The 22937-nt window shown below is 36.7% G+C and overlaps 1 long non-coding RNA gene across 1 annotated transcript in view; it reads left to right on the top strand.

The window, feature by feature from the left end:
- LOC135971970 (uncharacterized) overlaps positions 1 to 22587 on the top strand; it is a 73074-nt gene extending 50487 nt beyond the window's left edge. Inside the window, exons 2-3 of the long non-coding RNA XR_010588456.2 lie at positions 13235 to 13361; positions 22486 to 22587. This is a non-coding gene — a long non-coding RNA (uncharacterized lncRNA). The remainder of the gene's footprint in view (positions 1 to 13234; positions 13362 to 22485) is intronic.
- Positions 22588 to 22937: the final 350 nt, after the last annotated feature.

The following is a 22937-nucleotide window of genomic DNA, read 5'->3' as shown; positions in this document are numbered from 1 at the left end:
GTTGCAATTGCCTTTGGGGACTCAGCCGAAAGGAATGACCAAGTTGCCAAGGGAGAATCCTGGGATGAAGGTCTGGGTCAACATGCACAAATCAATATTTGTGTTTGACCACATGAACAGAATCAAAAGCAAAAACTATATAATCATCTTCATAGACATAGAGAAAGCTTTCAATATGATCAAACATCCCTTCATGCTAAAAACCCTCAACAGGCTAGGCATTGAAGAACCATACCTCAAAATAATAAGAGCCATCTATGACAAACCCATAGCCAACATCATACTGAATGGGCAAAAGCTCAAAACATTATTTTGATAACTGGAACAAGACAAGCTTGCTCATTCTCATCACTCCTACTTAACATAGTACTATAAGTCCTAGTCAGAATAATCAGGCAAGAGAGTATGAAGAATATTGAAAAATCAGGCAAGAAAGTATCACAATTACATATGATGTTCAATGTAGATTTTTTGTAAGTTTTTTAGATCAAATTTATGAAGTTCTCCTTTCTTACTAATTTACACAGAGTTTATATTGTGAATGGGTATTGAGTTGTCATTTGCTTTTTATCTATTAATATGATCATGTGATTTTTTCTTTTCTAATCTTTTGATGTGATTGATTATAATAATTGATTTTCAAATGTTGAACCAGCCTTGCATACATGAGATACTTCTCACTTGATCACGGTATATCACTTTTATATACATTTGTATATTTTATTTGCTAATACTTTGTTGAAGATTTGTTTTATCTGTTCATGAGAGATCCTGGTCTCTAGTTTATGCTTCTTATATTATCTTTATTTTGTTTTGGTGTTAAAATAATGCAGCCCTCATAAAATGAGTTAGAAAATACTACCTCTGTTTGTAGCTTCTGAAAGAGATAGTAGAAATTTGGTATAATTTCTTCATTAAATATTTGATAGAATTCACCAGTAATCCTAACTGGGCCCAGTTTCTTCTCTTTTGTCAAGTTATTAAATATTGATTCAATTAGTTTAATACATATAGACCTATTCAGATTCTTTATTTCTTCCTGTGAACATTTGGTGGGTTGTAGGTTTCAAGGAGTTGGACGATTTTGTCCAGGTTATAACATTTGTGGGAATAAAGTTGTTTATACTATTCCTTCATTATGCTTTTAATGTCCATGGGATCTGTAGAGATTTTCCCTATTTAACTTGTGATACTGGTCATTTTTGTCCTCTCTCTTCTTCCTAGTTTGCTTGGCTACAAGCTTTTCAATTTTGTTGATCTTTTCAAAGAAAGTTTTTGAGGTTTTTTTTAAATTTTTTCTGTTCATTTTCTGTTTTGAATTTTATTGTTTTTTTCTCTATTTCTTTCTTTAATTCTGCTTCCTTTGCATTTAACTTGCTTTTCTCTTTCTAGCTTTCTAAGGTAGAAAGTTAGATTCTTGATTTCAGGTCATTTTTCATTTCTGATATGTGTACTCAATGCTATGCCTCTTCCGCTAAGCCCTGCCACAAATTTAGATAACTTATGTTTTTGTTTTCATTTACTTCAAAATATTTGATAATTTCTCTTGAGATTTCTTCCTTGACCAATGTCTTAATCTCTTCATTTGTTGGAATCTTTCAGCTATCATTTTGTTAGTAATTTAAGTTTTAATTCTATTATATTCTGAGGGCAGACATTGTATAATTTTTAGTCTTTAAATTTGATAAGTTGTATTTTATGGTTCAGAATGTGGTCTATATTGGTGAATGGTCCATGTGACCTTAAAAAGTGCATATTCTGCTGTTGTTGGATAAAATCATCAGATGTTGATTATATCCAGTTGATTTATGGTGTTGAGTTCAGTTATGTTTTTACTAATTTTTGCCTCATGGATCTGTCAATTTCTTAGAGCGGGCTATTAAATTATAAAACTATGGTAGTGGATTCATCTTTTCTTTTTCAAACTTCATCAATTTTTGCATCATATAGTTGATAATCTGATTTTAGGTGCATATACATGAAGAACTGTTTATCTTCTTGGAAAATTGGCCCTTTTATTGTTATGTAATGTTATTTATCCCTGATAATTTTTTTTCCTTTGAAGTCTGCTCTACCTGAAGGCAGATATTGCTTTTTCCTTTGATTAGTGTTAACCTGGTATACTTTTTCCTCTATTGAATTGGTTTAGTCAACATATAATATGGTCTTGCTTTATGATACATTTTGAAGATGTCTGACTTTCAATTGATTAATCCAGACTATTCAGTTCAAAGCAATTATTTTTTAGCTGGATTGATATCTATCATATTTGTTATTATTTTGTATTTGTTAGACTTATGCTTTTTTTGTTGTTGTTGCTGGAGTTTCTCTCCTGTTGCCTAGGCTTGAGTGCAATGGCGCTATCTCAGCTTACTGCAACCTCTGCCTCCCAGGTTCAAACAATTCTTCTGCCTCAGCCTCCTAAGTAGCTGGGATTACAGGTGCTGGCCACCATGCCCAGCTAATTTTTGTATTTTTGGTAGAAACGGGGTTTTACCATGTTGGCCAGGCTGGTGTCGAACTCCTGACCTCAAGTGATCTCCTCACCTTAGCCTCCTAAAGTGCTGGGATTACAGGCATGAGCCACCATGCCCAGCCTAGTCTTATTCTTTATTTCTATTTTTGTCTTCCACTTTTTCCCCCTTTGTAGTTTAATCAAGTATTTTGTGTGGTTTCATTTTCTGCCCATCCTTAGGATATCAGTTATACGTCTGCTTTTTGTCTGTTTTTGTGTGTTGTTGTTGAGTCTGCAAAATACATTTACAACGAATCCAAGTTTACTTTCATATAACAATATATAGCTTTACATGTAATGTGAATACTTTATAAAAACAAAACCATCCTAATTATTCCATCCTGTATCTTTTTTATGGCTGCATTCATTTCACTTATATATCAGTATACCTATGCATATGTGTGTATGTATATATATATAAATAGATATAGATATATACACAATATATATATAATGTCTACACACATACATAATCAAGTGCAGTATTACTGTTATATTTTTAACAAATTTTTATTTGTTCGATCAATTAAGAATAAGATTAACATTTTTATTTTACTTTTACTGATTCCTTTTTAATACTCTTCTTTTCTTTATGAAATTTAAGTAACTGACCTAAACCATTTTTCTTCTCTCTGAGGAACTTCTTGAAATATTTTATTCAGTGAAAATCTGCTGGCAACAAATTCTCTAAAATTTTGTTTTCCTGAGAAAGTCTTTATTTTTTATTAACTTGTAAGGGAAAATTTTGTAAAGAAGAGAAATTGAGGCTTTTTAAAATTTCAACACTTTAAGTATTTCATTTTACTATCTTCTTGCTTATACAATCTCTAAGGAGAAGTCAAATTTAATTATTATTTTTGGTCCTCTATAGGTAAGATATTGTTTTCCCCTGACTTCTTCCAGGTTTTTCTTGTATATTTAATTTTCTGTATTTTGAATATATGCCTAGGTATAGCGCTTTTGCTTTTTGGGTTTGGCATTTATCTTGCTCGATGCTGTCTGAGCTTTCTGGAACTGTGGTTTGTTTTCTAACACAGAACAGGAGGAAATTCTCAGTCCTTATGGATTCAAATAGTCTTCTGTTCCATTCACTCTCTTTTTTTGCTAGTATTCTCATTATGCATATGCTACACCTTTTGTAGTTGTCCACAGTTCTTTGATATTCTATTTTTTTTTCTTTCAAATGTTATCTTTGATTTGTTTGGTTTTAGAGATTTCTATTGGTATATCCGCAAACCCAGAGACTTTTTCCTTAGCCATTTGCAGTTTATTAATCAGCCCTTTGAAAGCATTCTTTATTTCTGTTACTGTTTATTATTATCATCATTATTATTTCTTGCATTTCTTTTTGTTACTTCTCTTGCTGGACTTACTGGTGAAGGGCTTTCTCTACAGTTCAGGAAATATTTTCCTAGCAGGATTTAAGAATTATTACTGACCAATGACTGTTACATCTCTCCATTTCTTTCCTCTTTCCAGTTAGGTTCTTCATACAGAAGATTTCCCCTTCCTAGCCAAGTGTATAAGAGAATGACTGTACCTGGAGGAACATTACACTCCTACCCAAGTATTGCACATTCCCCATGGCCTTCACAACCAGCAGGCCAGGAGATGCCCTCCCATGCCTGGCTTAGCGGGTCCCATTACCACAGAGCCTTGCTTGCTGCTAGCTCAGCAGTCTGAGATCTACCTGGGACACTGGAACTTGTTGGGGGTAGGGGTCCCCTCCATTACTGAGACTTGAATAGGCAGTTCTATGCTCACAGTGTAAACAAAGCGGCAGGGAAGCTTGAACGGGGCGGAGCCCACTGCAGCTCAGCAATGTCTACTGCCTCTCTACATTCCACCTCTGGGGCAGGGCATATCTGAAGAACAGGCAACAGACAGCTTCTGAAGACTTAAACATCCCAGCCTGACAGCTCAGAAGAGAACAGTTTTTCTCCCAGCATGGCGTTTAAGCTCTGATAATGGACAGACTGCCTCCTCAAGTGGGTCCCTGACCCACCTGTAGCCTGACAGGGAAACCACTCCCAGTATGGGCCAATAGGCACCTCATACTGGTGGGTGCCCCTCTGGAATGAAGCTTCCAGAAGAAGGATCAGGCAGTAATATTTGCTCTTCTGCAGCCTCCATTAGTGATACTCAGGCAAACAGGGCCTGGAGTGGACCTCCAGCAAACTCCAACAGAACTGCAGCTGAGGGGCCTGTCTGTTAGAAGGAAAATTAACAAACAGACAGGAATAGCATCAACATCAACATAAAGGACATCCACACCAAAACCCCATCTGTGGGTCACCAACATCAAAGACCAAAAGTAGATAAAACCACAAAAATAGGGAGAAATCAGAACAGAAAGGCTGAAAATTCCAAAAACCAGAATGCCTTCTCTCCTCCAAGGGAACACAACTCCTAGCCAGCAAGGGAACAAAACTAGACAGAGAATGACTTTGACAGATGACAGAAGTAGTCTTCAGAAGGTCAGTAATAACAAACTTCTCCAAGCTAAAGGAGCACATTCTAACCCATCACAATGAAGCTAAAACCCTTGAAAAAAAAGTTAAACAAATGGCCAACTTGAATATACAGTGTAGAGAAGAGCTTAAATGACTTGTTGGAGCTGAAAACCACAGTATGAGAACTTTTTGAAGCATGCATAAACTTCAATAGCCAATTCGATCAAGCAGAAGAAAGGATATCAGTGACTGAAGGTGAAATTAATAAAATAAAGTGAGAAGACCAGATTAGAGGAAAAAAAGTGAAAAGAAATAAACAAAGCCTCCAAGAAATTTGGGACTACATGAAAATACCAAATCTACATTTAATTGGTGTACCTGAAAATGATGGGGAGAATGGAACCAAGTTAGAAAATACTCTTCAGGATATTATCTAGGAGAACTTCCCCAACCTAGAAAGGCAGGCCAACATTCAAATTCAGGGAATACAGAGAACATGACAAAGATATTCCTCAAGAAGAGCAACCCCAAGACACATAATTGTCAGATTCACCAAGGTTGAAATGATGTAAAAAAATGTTAACAGTGGCCAGAGAGAAAGGTTGGGCTACTCATAAAAGGAAGCACATCAGATTAACAGTGGATCTCTCTGCAGAAACCCTACAAGCCAGAAGAGAGTGGTGGCCAATATTCAACATTCTTAAAGAAACGAATTTTCAACCAAGAATCTCATATCCAGCCAAACTAAACTTCTTAAGTGAAGGAGAAATAAAATCCTTTACAGAAAAGCAAATGCTGAGAGAATTTGTCACCACCAGGCCTGCCTTTCAAGAGCTCTTCAAGGAAGTGCTAAACATGGAAAGTAACAACTGGTAACAGTCACTGCAGATACATGCCAAATTGTAAAGTCAATTGATGCTACAAAGAAATTTCATCAATGAATGGGCAAAACAACCAGCTAGCATCATAATGACAGGATCAAATTCACATATAACAATATTAACTTTAAATGTAAATGGGCTAAGTGCCCCTATTAAAAGACACAGACCAGCAAATTGGATAAAGGGTCAAGATGCATTGGTGTGCTGTATTCAGGAGACTGATCTCACTTGCAAAGACACACATAGTCTCAAAATAAAGGGATGGAGGAAGATTTACCAAGCAAATGGAAAGCAAAAAAAGCAGAGGTTGTAAACCTGGTCCCTGATAGAACAGACTTTAAAAAACAAAGATCAAAAGAAACAAAAAACACCATTACATAATGGTAAAGGGGTCAATTCAACAAGAAGAGCTAACTATCCTAAATATATATGTACCCAATACACGAGCACCCAGATTCATAAAGCAAGTTCTTAGAGACATAGAAAGAGTCTTAGACTCCCATGCAATAATAATGGTAGACTTTAACACCCCTCTGTCAATATTAGACAGATCAATTGGACAGAAAATTAACAAGGATATCCAAGACTTGAACTCAGCTCTGGATCAAGTGGACCTAATAGACATCTACAGAAATCTCCACTCCAAATCAACAAAGTATATATTCTTCTCAGCACCACATCACACTTATTCTAAAATTGACCACATGATTGGAAGTAAAACACTCCTCAGCAAATGTAAAAGAACAGAAATCACAACAAACTGTCTCTCAGATCACAGTGCCATCAAATTAGAACTCAGGGTTAAGAAAATCACTCAAAACCACACAACTACATGAAAACTGAACAACCTGCTCCTGAATGACTACTGGGTAAATAACGAAATGAAGGCAGAAATAAAGATGTTCTTTGAAACCAATGAGAACAAAAACATAAAGTACCAGAATCTCTGGGACACATTTAAAGCAGTGTGTAGAGGGAAATTTATAGCACTAAATGTTCACAAGAGAAAGTAGGAAACATCTAAAATAGACACCTAACATCACAATTAAAAGAACTAGAGAAGCAAGAGCAAACAAACTCACAAGCTAGGAGAAGACAAGAAATAACTAAGGTCAGAGCAGAACTGTAGAAGATAGAGACACAAAAATCCTTTCAAAAAATCAATGAATCCAGGAGCTAGTTTTTTCAAAAGATGAATAAAATAGATAGGTCACTAGCCAGATTAATAAAGAAGTAAAGAGAGAAGAATCAAGTAGATTCAATAAAAAATAATAAAGGGGATATCACTGCTGATCCCAGAGAAATACAAACTACCATCCAAAAATATTATAAACACCTCTGTGCAAATAAACTAGAAAATCTAGAATAAATGGATAAATTCCTAGGCCCATATACCCTCTCAAGACTAAACCAGGAAGAAATTGAATCACTGAATAGACCAATAACATGTTCTGAAATTGAGGGAATAATTAATAGTCTACCTACCAAAAAAAAAAGTACAGAACCAGATGGATTCACAGCCAAATTCTACCAGAGTTACAAAGAAGAGTTGGTACCATTCCTTCTGAAATTATTCCAATCAATAGAAGGAGACGGAATCCTCCCTAACTCATTTTATGAGGCCAGCATCATCCTGATAGTAAAGCCTGGCAGAGACACAACAAAAAAAGAGAACTTTAGACCAATATCCCTGATGAACACTGATGTGAAAATCCTCAATAAAATACTGGCAAACAGAATCCAGAAGCACATCAAAAAGCTTATCCAACACGATCAAGTTGGCTTCATCCCTGGGATGCAAGGCTGATGCAACATATGCAAACCAATAAACATAATCTATCACATAAACAGAACCAATGACAAAAACCACATGATTATCTCAATAGATGCAGAAAAGACCTTTGACAAAATTCAACAGCCTTTCATGCTAAAAACTCTCAATAAACTATGTATTGATGGAACATATGTCAAAGTAATAAGAGCTATATATGGCAAACCCACAGTCAATATCATACTGAATGGGCAAAAACTGGAAGCATTCTATTTGAAAAGTGGCACAAGACAGGAATATCCTCTCTCACCACTCCTATTCAATATAATATTGGAAGTTCTGGTCAGGGCAATCAGGCAAAAGAAAGAAATAAAGGGTATTCAATTAGGAAAAGAGGACGTCAAATTGTCTCTGTTTGCAGATGACATGATTGTATATTTAGAATACCCCATTTTCTCAGCCCAAAATCTCCTTAAGCTGATAAGAAACTTCAGCAAACTCTCAGGATACAAAATCAATGTGCAAAAATCACAAGCATTCCTATACATCAAGAATAGCCAAACAGAGAGACAAATCATGGGTGGACTCCCATTCACAATTACTACAAAAAGAATAAAATACTTAGCAATCCAACTCACAAGGGATGTGAAGGACCTCTTCAAGGAGAACTACAAACCACTGCTCAACAAAATCAAAAAGGACACAAACAAATGGAAGAACATTCCATTCTCATAAATAAAAAGAATCAGTATCATGAAAATGGCCATATTCCCCAAGGTAATTTATAGATTCAATGCTATCCCCATCAAGCTACCACTGACTTTTTTCAAAGAATTGGAAAAAACTACTTTAATTGGAAAAAACTACTTTAAGTTTCATATGGAACCAAAAAAGATCCCCATAGCCAAGACAATCCTAAGGAAAAAGAACAAAGCTGGAGACATCGCACTACCTGACTTCAAAATATGCTACAAGGCTACAGTAACCAAAACAGCATGGTAGTGGTACCAAAACAGATATATAGACCAATGGAACAGAACAGAGGCCTCAAAAATAACACCACACATCTACAACCATCTGATCTTTGATAAACCTGAGAAAAAGAACCAAGGGGGGAAAGATTCCCTATTTAATAAATGGTGCTGGGAAAACTGGCTAGCCATATGAAAAAAGCTGAAACTGGATCCATTCCTCACACCTTATACAAAAATTAACTCAAGATGAATTAAAGACTTAAATGTAAGACATAAAACCATAAAAATCCCTTAAAGAAAACCTAGGCAACACTATTCAGGACCTAGGCAAGGGCAAGGACTTAATGACTAAAACATCAAAAGCAATAGCAACAAAAGCTAAAATAGACCAATGGAATCTAATTAAATTAAAGAGCTTCTACACAGCAAAATAAACTATCATCAGAGTGAACAGGCAACCTACAGAATGGGAGAAAATTTTGCAGTTTATCTATCTGACAAAGCGTTAATATCCAGAATCTAAAAAGAACTTAAACAAATTTACAAGAAAGAACTAACAACCCCATCAAAAATTGGGCAAAGGATATGAACAGACACTTCTCAAAAGAAGACATTTATGCAGCAAACAGACATATGAAAAAATGCTCATCATCACTGATCAACAGAGGAATGCAAATCAAAACCACAATATGATACCATCTCATGCCAGTTAAAATGGCGATCATTAAAAAGGAAACAACAGATGCTGGAGAGGATGTGGAAAAATAGAAATGCTTTTACACTGTTGGTGGGAGTGTTAACCAGTTCAGCCACTGAGGAAGACAGTGTGGCAATTCCTCAAGGATCCAAAACTAGAAATACCATTTGACCCAGCAATCTCATTACTGGGTATATACTCAAAGGAGTATAAATCATGCTACTATAAAGACACATGTACACGTATGTTTACTGCGGCACTATTCACAATAGCAAAGACTTGGAACAAAGCCAAATGTCCATCAATAATAGACTGGATAAAGAAAATGTGGCACATATATACCATGGACTACTATGCAGCCATAAAAAAAGGATGAGTTCATGTCCTTTGCAGGGACATAGATGAAACTGGAAACCATCATTCTCAGGAAAATGTCACAAGGAAGGAAAACCAAACACCACATGATTTCACTCATAAGTGGGAGCTGAACAATGGGAACACATGGACACAGGGAGGGGAACATCACACAACTGGGTCTGTTGGGGGGTGGGGGGCTGGGGGAGGGATAGCATTAGGAGAAATACCTAATGTAATTGACGAGTTAATGGGTGCAACAAACCAACAAGATACATTTATACCCGTGTAACAAATCTGCATGTTGTGCACATGTACCCTAGAACTTGAAGTAGAATAAAAAAAGAAAAATTGCACCTTTTACTAGAAACATACAAAGTAATTATTTATTCTCATATCTAATTTAACGGTTTGTGAACATATTGCTTCTATTAAAGTTGGTGCTTTAAGAAATTTGGTTACATCACATTCAAATGTTTAGGAGTATTTATAAAGTTTGTTTACCTTTCTTCAGCTCCTGTTTCCATTAGTTGGCTTGTCACTTTCATATAACCTAAGTATACAATAAAAAGTGAATTTGAGGCCAGGGGCGGAGGCTCACGCCTATTATCCCAGCACTTTGGGAGGCCAAGGCAGGTGGATCACGAGGTTAGGAGTTTGAGACCACCCTGGCCAACATGGTGAAACCCCATCTCTACTTAAAATTCAAAATTAGCTGGGCGTGGTGTTGGGTGCCTGTAATTCCAGCTACTCAGGAGGCTGAGGCAAGATAATCGTTTGAACCGGGGAGGCAGAGGTTGCAGTGAGGCAAGATTGCACCATTGCACTCCAGCCTGGGCAACAGGACTCTGTCTCAAAAAAAAAAAAAAAGAAGTGAGTTCCAGTCTTACCAGATGGTAAGTGTTCCCACTAATTCTAAAATATATCTGTACTAATGTATCTTTTTAAATCGGAATATACTACCATGCCAAAAAGTGAGTATAATAAAGTTTACATTCAGATTTCCTTTATGACATCAATAGTTTAGGAGTGTTTGCAAGTTACTATCTTCATTTCTTAAAGAAAATGAAAATATACAAAGAGATTGTTGTATAGCAGTGGAAATTTTTTGTATTCCTTTTCTCAAATATGTGGCAAGACAAAAGGTACATCATTTAATAATTTAAATTTTTCCTTCAGAACAATATAGATTATTTATCTTATTAAGAATACTGATGGTTATCTTTATTGGTTGTAGTTCTACATGCTGTTGCTTAAAAGGCAGGACTTTTGTGTATTGCATTCTTAAGCATTATGTGCATAATAGGATATTATTACACAAATCTCTGTACCAACACTGCAAAGTATTATATTATTACAGTGTTCAATTTACATTTAATTTAATGAGAAACTGTTTTTCCCATTTAACTTCAGTTTCAAATCTAATTTGGTTTTTCTTGAATAGGATATATGCAGAATTTGTTTTTAGTGAAAATGGTAAAATAATTTTATTTTGCTATTCAGCATATTTGATTTCTTTTTTAATTTTTATTCAAAAGACCTAAGAACACATCTTTAAAACTGTAGCTTGACATATCATTTGATATCTAACATTATGCTTTACTCAAAACCATTATTAAAAAATGTGTTTTGAGGCTAATATATATTTAGCTAAAATTGAAAGTGGAAGTGGAACTCATATGCAATGGCTGAAATGTCAACATTTTTCTCTCTTGGTTACTTCAATTATATGCACAGAGAGGACATCCAATTAATTTTATAGTAATTTTGTTTATTCATTCATTTATTAAAACAACTATTGAGCACCATCATGTATAAGGTTAGTTGCAGCTTTGAGAACACTGGATACAAAGAAAATCTGTGTCTTTATGGAGCTTACAATATAGAACTCCTAACTGAACAAAGGTATACAAAATATTTTAATACTTGTTATCCCCTTTGACCAATAATAATCTTATTAATACTCAGTGTACATTTAGATAATTCTGTTTAGCTGATGAAAGCCTAGAGAATTCAGAGAAAGATCTCTGAACTTCCAAAATCAAGCAGCTTAATATATGTGCATTTTATCCTCCCAACCTATACATAACGTTTTAGCACTCTGCATTCTTCATATTATGGTTCTTCTAACATCTTTCCTTGCTCATCTCTAATCAAAAATATAAGAATGTGATTTTGCTCTCATCAAAGTGTTATTTGTGGGAAATTACATGCATTCAAAAACTGACTCCAAATTTACACAAGATATTAGGACTTTTGACAGTTGTTACGTGTCTGTTCAAAAGTTGTAGTTTGCCAGGAAAGATATCAGTAAGATGTCAGAATAGGAAGGATTGGACTGTTTTCCCTCTCATGGACACACTGATTCAACAAAAATAAAAGCACGAATACATTTCATGAAAAATCCAGAAACTAGTTAGGGTATGAAACAAGTTGTATCAAAGCTGGTAGAAAAATTCACAATACCTCCTTTCCATAATTTGTACCCTTGAAACAGCATCATACTGTCGAGAGAAATCTCATAGATCCTAGCTTCAGTCTGTATTGGAAAAGACTTTAATTACACATTCAGTGTTCAAACTTTTCTGGAGTCTTGCCAAAGGACTGGCTTCTGTGTCCCTGATCTTGTAGCACTGATGAGACCCAGCATACCCTACATGTCTGGGGATCACTGAGAATAAAGATGGGAGTTTGAAATAGATGCATGTAGTTGTCATAGCTCCTCCTTTGACTCAACACAGAGATAGAAGAAATAAAACTCAGTTCTCAGTTTCTCTCTAGGGAGGGAATTAGTTGGACCACATATCCAACATTTCAACTATCCTGTCTCTGTCCAAGGGACTGGCTTTTATCTTGCCTGTCTCATATCAATAATGAGAGCCAGTATACTCTAGACTTCCGGTAGTCGCTAGGGACAAATATAGTATTTTAGATTAGCGGGAAAGTTTGAGCGGTTTGGGGAATCTCTCAATGGGCTAATTGATGATGATATTCTGTATGAGGCCAGTTTGTAAAGACAAGGAGAGGTGGCTGTTTGTTTTACATGTGCAGTTACCTACACAAAGAGTGAAGAAAAGTGAAGAAAGAGAGACACATTTCCAAAACAAAGGAATAAAATAAATCTCAAGAAATAGAATCAAATTAAACAGACATATGATTCACCTGACAGTGAATTCAAATTAATTGTCCGTTAAATCTACTTTAGCCTAAACCTATCTCCTTACATATTTAAGTTCAGCTTAAATACTTTTCTGTACATTATGAACTATAACAAGTGGATGTGTAAGCCAACCATAGCTCACACCTATGCCACTCCCTGAGTTTTGGTCAATCAAATGCTGCCAATTCTTCAAATTATGTTCAAATATGGCAAATGCCAAGCTGTAACCAATCCAGTTGTTGCTGTACCTCACTTGCATTTTCTATATGTCACTTTCCTTTTGCTATCCATAAATCTTCTTCCACCATATGACTATGCTGGAGTCTTTCTGAATCTGCTGTGATTCTGCGAGCAGCCAGATTTACAAATGGTTTATTGCTCAATTAAAGTCCTTTAAATTTAATTCAGCTGAAGTTTTTCTTTTAACAGATGGTGTCATAAGTGGGATCCAGGGTAGAGCTTTAACTATGCCCCAGCAGTGCTGAGTAAACAAGCAAGGTACCAGCAATGACACACTTGTGTCCACTGATCTCTAAAGAGCAGCTGGAGATTGTAGGTAAGTTCTCTGTCAGATTTAGGAGATCCATAAATTTGTGTTTTAAACTCTCCAAGTTTCTTTGAGCATATTTCTGAAGCAAACTGGGTTTTGAAGTTGTGACAGAAGTTCGACTGTGTCCAGGATTGAATTTGATCTGGTAATTCACTGGCTTAGATCCAGTTAGAGGCCTTTTACATCTGACTGGGTTAGAAAGAAACTGGCAGTAAGTGGTAATATTGCAGGGGTTGTAAAATGTGGTTATTAAAAATTGACAAGGATCTTTGCATTTACCTCTTTGTTTCATTTTTTTTCTGCGTGCTTAGGCAGGAAAAAAAAATCATTGGCTAAGTTAATCAAGGGAACCTGAGAGCAAAGCATTGGCTTTAGATAAAAATGGAATTCTTAATTACTGAAGAACTTATTTCTTTCTGGCTTACACGTGCATAAGTGTTAGGCCTGGGAAGCAACAAATGTTACAGAAATGGCAAGACCATACTAAAGATAACTTACAGTGAAACATTCCAAATGAACAACACACTGAAGTTCATTTAAAACAATGAGGGCTCCCAAATTAGTCTCATCTAGAAATGTCTATTGATATGCAGAAGCTACTAAAAAGATTTCAATATTTTCATTTAAAGCACATACACTTTGCTCTGGCCAGAATGGATAATATTATAATTCAGGTTTTTCATGCAGCTGGTTGGGTGGCAACTTGCAAAATTAAGAGGATTTTGCCTATGGTTCTCTGATTTTCCTTTGTAATGCAGCTTGGTCCCTGGAGCTATGGTGTGGCAAGCAGTGTTGCTCAGGGAAGGGGAACCCAGAAAGCTGGCATGTTAGCAAAAGGGTAAGAATTTCTTACCAGTCAGACTTCTGGCCTCTCTCTCTCTGTGCAAACCAGTTGAATAAGTGGTAAAAATTACTATTTATATTCCCTGTAAAGTTTTGATTAATGGAAAAAAAAAGGGCTTAAGAGGCTAATCTTGAGCTGTAGCCAATCTTATGGTGTGATTTTTTTTTTTTTTTTTTTTTGTATGGTTCTATAATAAAGAGGAGTACTTTAGAATAGAACACAAGTTTAGGACCCCATAAGCCCTACTGTTTAAGCTAGCCCAACAGATTGGTCAGTTACAAACTTTGCTGAAGATATGTGAAGAAAAATAAATAAAATAAAATAAATAAAATAAAAATAAAATAAAATAAACTGTATGAGGTCTTCATCTTGTTTTATGTCCTTGGAAGCCTGACATGTTAAACATATGGCAGTACTTTCATTTGGTCTCCATCATTTTACAGTGGTGGCCCAGGTTCAATCCTGGCTTAGGGAATGAGTACTTTCTGGTTGAGATCTGTGTAACCTTTACCATTTGCTGATTCTCTCCCCCTCCATGAACAACTTCTAGCTTCTCTTCTTAAATCTACCTTTCTCATTTACTTTTAAGATTCTAGATTTTGCAAAAAAACTGCTTATCATCTCTTTGAAAATGCCTTATACACTCATGATTAAGTCATAATCTTAGTTCAGGTTTGTTGGTTTCACTTGTGAGGTTATTTTAGTAAAGTTTAAAAGCCAGAAATATTAGCCACTTGATGTTGCTAAAGTCAGGTAATAACAGATTTAAAAAGGGTATTTTAGAGAGTGCTATGGTTAAAAGTCAGCTGAATTAAAAGCAGATATTCAAGCTCTAATAGCCAGAAACTCCTTGAGAAAAACAGAGGAGGCACCAAAGACCCCATTTTGAGAAAAAAATTCTTGTTTTCCTATTGAAACTTCAGGAATAAGAGGTGGATATATCCATTTCAAAATCTAAAACTAAATATACCTTCAGGGATGGAAAATGGCAGTTATGGGGCAGTACTCAGCTCTTTGCACAGTTAGATCAGAGAAGCATGCTCTTAGCTATCTGGAAAGTATAGCGACATCCTCACCTCCCCCACTAGGAAATAAGACTAACATGGCAGATAGGAGCACAATGGGCTATTGGTTTGGGGTTGCCATGCAATAAAAGGCATGGTAAAATCATTGCACTGTCTTCTCCCATAGCATTCACCTCTTTTTTTGGGATCTAAGATCTGACATAAAAAGGAACCCTTAGTTTTGGAGATCTGTTATTGCTTTCCAGGTGTGCCTGTTTATTAAGCCCTAGAAACTGCATGTTTTTCTATCCCTCTTTCTCCAAGGACTCCACCCTAAAGTCAGTAATCCAATTAAGAAACTTAAAAACTGGCAAATAAAAAATTCTACAACTACTGGATCTTCTTCTGTCTGTCTATGCAGTTATACATGTGTTGTGTGTGTGATGATTATATAAAAGAGCTCTAATTCATTGTCTTGGGGAAAAATAAACACTTAGAATATTTTGAAAGAAACATGAAAACTATTGCTTTTTAGTTCACATGACTTTAGTAATCTTTAGGAAATAAAAAGTTTTAAAGATTATTGGGAAAAATAAAAACATTTGGTCATAGTTAGGTCAGATATTAGGTTTGCTAAATGCTTTAAGGCCATGTTGGCTTTTGAAAATTTTTCAACTTGACTACTTTACAGATATGTAAGTCCTGAGGATATGTAGATTTACCTGTGCCCCTAGCTATGCTGAAAAGAGACCTTATCTCTCTGCTTCTCTCTGGTACCCTGGGGTTCACACTTAGTACATAATTAAAATGAGTTACCAAAATTAAAATCTGCTAAGAGTTACTATTCTCACTTGTAATTCAGACAATTTAAAAAAAAAACAAAAACAAAAACAAAAAAACAGTTTTACTTCAAAGGTTTGTAAGAAAAGTAAAACGTATTTTTAGTAAAAGATTATAAGAAGGCATGGCCTATGTTTACACCAGTACCTTGCTGTTTTGTTGACTATGGCCTTATAGTATAGTTTGAAGTCTAGTAATGTAATGCTTCAAGATTTGTTCTTTTTGCTTAGTTTTGCTTTGGCTATGCAGGCTCTTTTTTAGTTTCATATACATTTTAGAATTGTTGTTTCTAGTTCTGTAGAAAATGATGGCGGTGTTTTGATGGAAATTGCATTGAATTTGTAGGATGCTTTTGGCAGTATGGTCATTTTCACAATATTGATTCTACCATCCATGAGCATGAGATGTGTTTCCATTTGTTTGTGTCATCTATGTTTTCTTTCGGCAGTGTTTTGTAGTCTTCCTTGTAGAGGTCTTTCACCTTTTTGGTTAGGTATATTCCTAAGGTTTTTGTTATTGTCATTGTTGTTTGCAGCTATTGTAAAAGGGGTGAAGGTTTTTTATTTTATTCTCAGCTTGGTCACTGTGGTGTATAACAAAGCCACTGATTTTTGTACATTTTGTATCCTGAAACTTTTCTGAATTCATTTATTAGTTATAGGAGCTTTTTTGGATGAGTCTTTAGGGTTTTCTACGTATACAATAATATCATCAGCAAACAGCAATCGTTTGACTTTCTTTTTATGGAGATGGATGCCCTTTATTTTTTTCTCTTGTCTGATTGCTCTGGCTAGGACTTCAGCTACTATATTGTGATATATAGAAGTGATGAGAGTGGGCATTCCTATCTTGTTTCAGTTTTCAGAGGGAATGCTTTTAACTTTTCCCTGTTTGGTACTACGTTGGCTGGGGGTTTGTCATAGATGTATTTATTAGATGGAGGTAGGTCCCTTTTGTGCCAATTTTGCTGAGAGTTTTAATCATAAGGGGATGTTGCATTTTGTCAAATGCATTTTCTGTGTCTATTGAGATGATCATGTGATTTTTGTTTTTAATTCTGTTTATGTGGTGTATGACATTTATTAACTTGTGTATGTTAAACCATCCCTGCATCCCTGGCACATAGACAAATGGAAGAGAACAGAAAACCCAGAAATAAACCCAAATACTTATAGCCAAATGATCTTTGACAAAGCAAGTAAAAACATAGAGTGGGGAAAGGACACTGTATTCAACAAATAGTGCTGGGATAATTGGTAAGCCACATGTAGGAGAATGAAACTAGATTTTCATCTCTCACCTTATACAAAAATGAATTCAAGATGGATTAAGGATTTAAATATAAGATTTGACTCTATAAAAATTCTAGAAGATAACATTGAATAAACATTGGCTTCTAGACATTGGCTTAGGCAAAGACTTCATGACCAAGAAATCAAAAACAAATAAAACAAAAAGATAAATAGGTGGGACTTAATTAAACTAATAAGCTTCTGAAAAGTGAAAGGAATGGTCAGCAGAGTAAACAGACAACTGCTAGAGTGGGAGAAAGTCTTCACAATCTATACATTCAACAAAGGACTCATATGCAGAATCTACAAGGACCTCAAACAAATTAGCAAGAAAAAAAATAAACAATCCCATCCAAAAGTGGGCTAAGGACATGAATAGATAATTCTCAAAAGAAGATGTACTGCTGATAAAGACATACTTGAGACTGGGCAATTTACAAAAGATAAAGATTTATTGGGCTTACAGTTCCATGTGGCTGAGGAGGCCTCACGATCATGAGAGAAGGTGAAAGGCAAGGAGGAGCAAGTCATAGCTTACATGGATGGCAGCAGGCAAAGGGAGAACTTTTGAAGGGAACTCCCATTTTTAAAACCATTAGATCTTGTGAGACATATTCACTATCATGAGAACAGCACAGGAAAGACCCACCTCCATAATTCAATCACCTCCCACTGGGTTCCTTCCACAACATGTGGGAATTGCGGGAGTTACAATTCAGAATGAGATTTGGGTAGAACACAGCCAAACCATAACATTCTGCCCTTGGCCCCTCCCAAATCTCATGTCCTCACATTTCAAAATCATCATGCCTTCCCAACAGTCCCCCAAAGTCTTAGCTCATTTCAGCAGTAACTCTGAAGTCCACAGTCCAATGTCTTATCAGAGACAAGGCAAGTACTTTCCACCTATGAGCCTGTAAAATCAAAAGCAAGTTAGTTACTTCCTAGATACAATGGGGATACAGGCATTGGGTCAATATAGCCATTCCAAATGGAATAAATTGGCCAAAACAAAGGGGCTACACAGACCATGCCACTCCAAAATCCAGCAGGTCATTCAAATCTTAAAGCTCCAAAATGATCTCCTTTGAGTCCAAGTCTCACATAGGGGTCAGGTTAATGCAAGTGGTGGGTTCCCATTGTCTTGGGCAGCTCTGCCCCTACAGCTCTGCAGGGTACAGTCCCCCTCCTGGATGCTTTCACAGGCTAGTGTGGAGAGTCTGTGGCTTTTTCAGGCACACAGTGCAAGCTGTAGGTGGACCTACCATTCTGGGGTCTGGAGGATGGTGGACCCCTTCTCACAACTCCATGGGTGGTACTCCAGTAGGGACTCTGTGTGGGAGCTCCAACCCCACATTTCCCTTCTGCATTGCTCTAGCAGAGGTTCTCCATGAAGGCCCCAGCTCTGCAGTAAACTTCTGCCTGGGCATCCAGGCATTTCCATACATCTTCTGAAATCCAGGTGGAGGTTTCCAAACCCCTTTTCTTAACTTCTGTGCACTTGTAATCTCAACACCATGTGGAAGCTGCCAAGGCTTGGGGCTTCCACAATCTGAAGACATGCCCAAGCTGTACGATGGCTCTTTTCAGCCACAGCTGACAGCTGGGGCACAGGGCACCAAGTCCCTAGTCTGCACACAGCGTAGGGTCCCTTGACCTGACCCACGAAAATATGGTTTCTTTCTAGGCCTTCAGGCCTGTGATGGAAAGAACTACCATGAAGATCTCTGACATGCCCTGGAGACATTTTCCACATTGTCTTGAGGATTAACATTTGGCTCTTCATTACTTATGCAAGTTTCTGCAGCCAGCTTGAATTTCCCCTCAGAAAATGGGATTTTCTTTCCTATTGTATTGTCAGGCTGAACACTTTTTAAACTCTTGTGCTCTACTTCTCTTATGAAACTGAATGCCTTTAACAGTACCCAAGTCACCTCTTGAATGCTTTGCTGCTTAGAAATTTCTTCCACCAGTTACCCTAAATTATTTCCCTGAAGTTCAAAGTTACACAAATCTCTAGGGCAGGGTCAAAATGCCACCAGTCTCTTTGCTAAAACATAACAAGAATCACTTTGTTCCAGTTCCCAACAAGTTCCTCATCTCCATCTGAGACCACCTCAGTCTGGACCTTATTGTTCATATCACTATCCACACTTTTGTCAAAGCCATTCTCTAAGAAGAGAATCAAAGTCAAAGTCTCCAGGAAGTTCCAAATTTTCCCACATTTTCCTGTCTTCTTCTGAGCCCTCCAGACTGTTCCAACCTCTGACTGTTACCTAGTTCCAAAGTCACTTTCACATTTTCAGGTATCTTTTCAGCAACACTTCACTCCCAGTACCGATTTGTTATATAAGTCTGTTTTTGCCCTGCTGATAAAGACATACTCAAGACCCCACAATTTCCAAAATAAAAAATTTATCAAATTTATAATTTGATGTCCTAGGGAGGCCTCACAATCATGGTGGAAGGTGAAAGGCAAGGAGGAATAAGTCACATCTTACATGGATAATGGCAGGTAAAGAGAGAGCTTGTGCAGGGAACTCTCAGTTTTTTATATTTTATTATTATTATTTTTTATGAGACAGAGTCTTGCTCTGTCGCCCAGGCTGAAATGCAGTGGTGCCATCTCGGCTCACTGGAAGCTCCGCCTCCCAGGTTCATGCCATTCTCCTGCCTCAGCCTCCCGAGTACCTGGAACTACACGTGCCCGCCACCATGCCAGGCGAGTTTTTTGTGTTTTTATTAGAGACGGGATTTCACCATGTTAGCCAGGGGAACACGCAGTTTAAAACCATCAGATTGGCTGGGTGCGGTGTCTCACATCTCTAATCCAAGCGCTTTGGGAGGAAGAGGCGGACGGATCAGGAGGTCAGGAGATCAAGACCATCCTTGCTAATATGGTGAAACCCCTTCTCTACTAAAAATACAAAAAAAATTAGCCGGGCATGGTGGCTGGCACCTGTAGTCTCAGTTATTCAGGAGGCTGAGCCAGGAGAATGGTGTGAACCCAGGAGGCAGAACTTGCAGTGAGCCAAGATTGCACCACTGCACTCCACCCTAGGTGACAGAGCAAGACTCCTTCTCAAAAAATAAAAATAAAAAAAAAATAATAAAAATAAAAATAAAAATAACCTATCAGATCTTGTGAGGCATATTCACTATAATGAAAACAGCACAGGAAACACCCAGTCCCATAATTCAATTACCTCCTAGTGGGTTCCTACCACAACACATGGGAATTGTGGGAGTTACAATTCAAGATGCGATTTCGGTGGGGACATAGCAAAACCATATCAGAAGATATACAAATGACCAAAAAACATGTGAAAGAAATGCTCAACATCACTAATGATGAAGGAAATGAAAATCAAAAGCATGATGCAATACCATTAACTCCTGCAAGAATGGCCATAATCAAAAAATCAAAAAATAATAGATATTGGCATGTATGCACTGAAAAGGGAACATTTCTACACCGCTAGTGTGAATGTAAGCTAGTACAATCATTATGAAAACCAGGTTGGGTGTGGTGGCTCATGCCCTTAATTCCAGCACTTTGGGAGGCCGAGGCAGGCAGATCAAGAGGTCAGGAGTTCGAGACCAGACTTGCCAACAAGGTGAAAACCCATCTCTACTAAAAAATACAAAAATTACCTGGGCGTGGTGGTGGGCACCTGTAATTTCAGCTACTCAGGAAGCTGAGGCAGGATAATTGTTTTAACCCGGGAGGCAGAGATTGCAGTGAGCTGATATTGCGCTACTGCACTCCAGCCCAGGCAACAGGGCGAGAAATAAAGAAAGAAAGAAAAGAAAGAAAGAGAAAGAAAAGAAAGAAAGATAGAGAGAAAGAGAGAAATAGAGACAGAGAAAGAAAGAACGAACTAAAAGTAGAACAACCAGTTTTAGAAATTCCACTACTGCATATTTACCCAGAGAAAAAGAAGTCATTCTATGAAAAAGATACTTGTACATGCATGTTTATAGCAGCACAGTTTTCATTTGCAAAAATATGGAACCAGCCTACATGTCCATCAATCCACGAGTGGATAAAGAAATTGTGGTGTATATCTAAGACAGAATACTACTCAGCCATAAAAAGGAAATAATTAATAGCATTTGCAGCAACCTGGATGGAACTGGAGACTATTATTTAAGTGAAGTAGCTTAGGGATGGAAATCCAAACATTGTATGCTCTCACTCATAAGTAGGAGCTAAGCTATGAGGATACAAAGGCAGAAGAATGATACAATTGACCTTGGGGACTGGGGGGGAAAGGTGGAATGCAGGTGAGGAATAAAAGACTACAAATTGGCTTCAGTATAGATTGTTTGGGTGAGGAGTGCACCAAAATTTGATAAATCACCACTAGAGAACTTACTCATGTAATCAAATACCACCTGTTCTCCAAAAACCTATGAAAACTAAAAAAAAAAAAAAAAAAAAAATTCAAAAGGAAGCCATGGGCATAAAAATTGTTTTTTAAGAATTGTTTTAAACTAGATAAGATAAAGCTAAAAGTTTAAACAAGTTGTGAAATGTTTGTAAAAAATTAATCTTGTAGAAGAAATTCTTTGTGTGAATATAATATCTAAATTTAAAAGGGTATTTTTCTGTTTTTCCATAAATTGAACGTTGGAAAGAAAGCACAATAAGGTTTTGTTAAAGAACTGATTGGCTCTTTAATAAAATTTGTAAAGGGTATAAAAGGTTTTTGAGAATCTCACCTTAGGGTCAAACTGATTAAGATTGAATCAATTTTTCTATGAGGTTTTATTAAAACTTGCAGTTTATTAATAGTAGACTAATGCAAGGGTGAAATTTGGCTTTCTCTCTTGAACAAGATTTTCATGTAATATTAAAAGATAATGAAAGATTTTTGTTTGCCTTTTGAATAAAATGCAGGGAAAAATGGGGGAAAGACAAGAGATAAATTGTTTACAAAGCTAAGTCCTTCCTCTATCAACAAATAAAGGTTTTTGCATTTTTACAATTTTTGAGTTGGCATTTTGGCTAAATGAATGACTTATGCAAATAGAACCTGGAATTCTACTTCATAATATCAAGTGTTATAAAATGTTAACATATTTGATAAACTTCCCAAAATTAAATTTCAGCTTCAAAATTACATTTTCTGATCTTTACCTTTTAGATGCTACAGGGGGCCCAGGAAGCATCCAAAAGAGAGGTAAACAGCATCATCTGACATATGAAGTTACATGGGAAGCATTGTCAAAATAAAAAAGAAATAGGCTAGGCATGGTGGCTCATGCCTGTAATCCCAGCACTTTGGGAGGCCAAGGTGTTAAGATCACGAGGTGAGGAGATCGAGGCCATCCTGACTAACACTGTGAAACCCCTTCTCTACGAAAAATACAAAAAAAATATTAGCCGGGCATGGTGGCAGGCGCCTGTAGTCCCAGCTACTCAGGAGGCTGAGGCAGGAGAATGGCGTGAACATGGGAAGCGGAGCTTGCAGTGAGCCGAGATCACACCACTGCACTCCAGCATGGGTGACAGAGCAAGACTCTGTCTCAAAAAAAAAAAAAAAAAAGAAAGAAAAGAAAAAGAAATTATGTTTAACATTCTTTAGGTTATATTTTA

This window comes from Macaca fascicularis, chromosome 7, assembly GCF_037993035.2.
Source record: "Macaca fascicularis isolate 582-1 chromosome 7, T2T-MFA8v1.1".
Taxonomy (NCBI): domain Eukaryota; kingdom Metazoa; phylum Chordata; class Mammalia; order Primates; family Cercopithecidae; genus Macaca; species Macaca fascicularis.
Note: the sequence above shows the minus strand (reverse complement) of the source record. Positions and strands in the feature narration are given on the sequence as shown.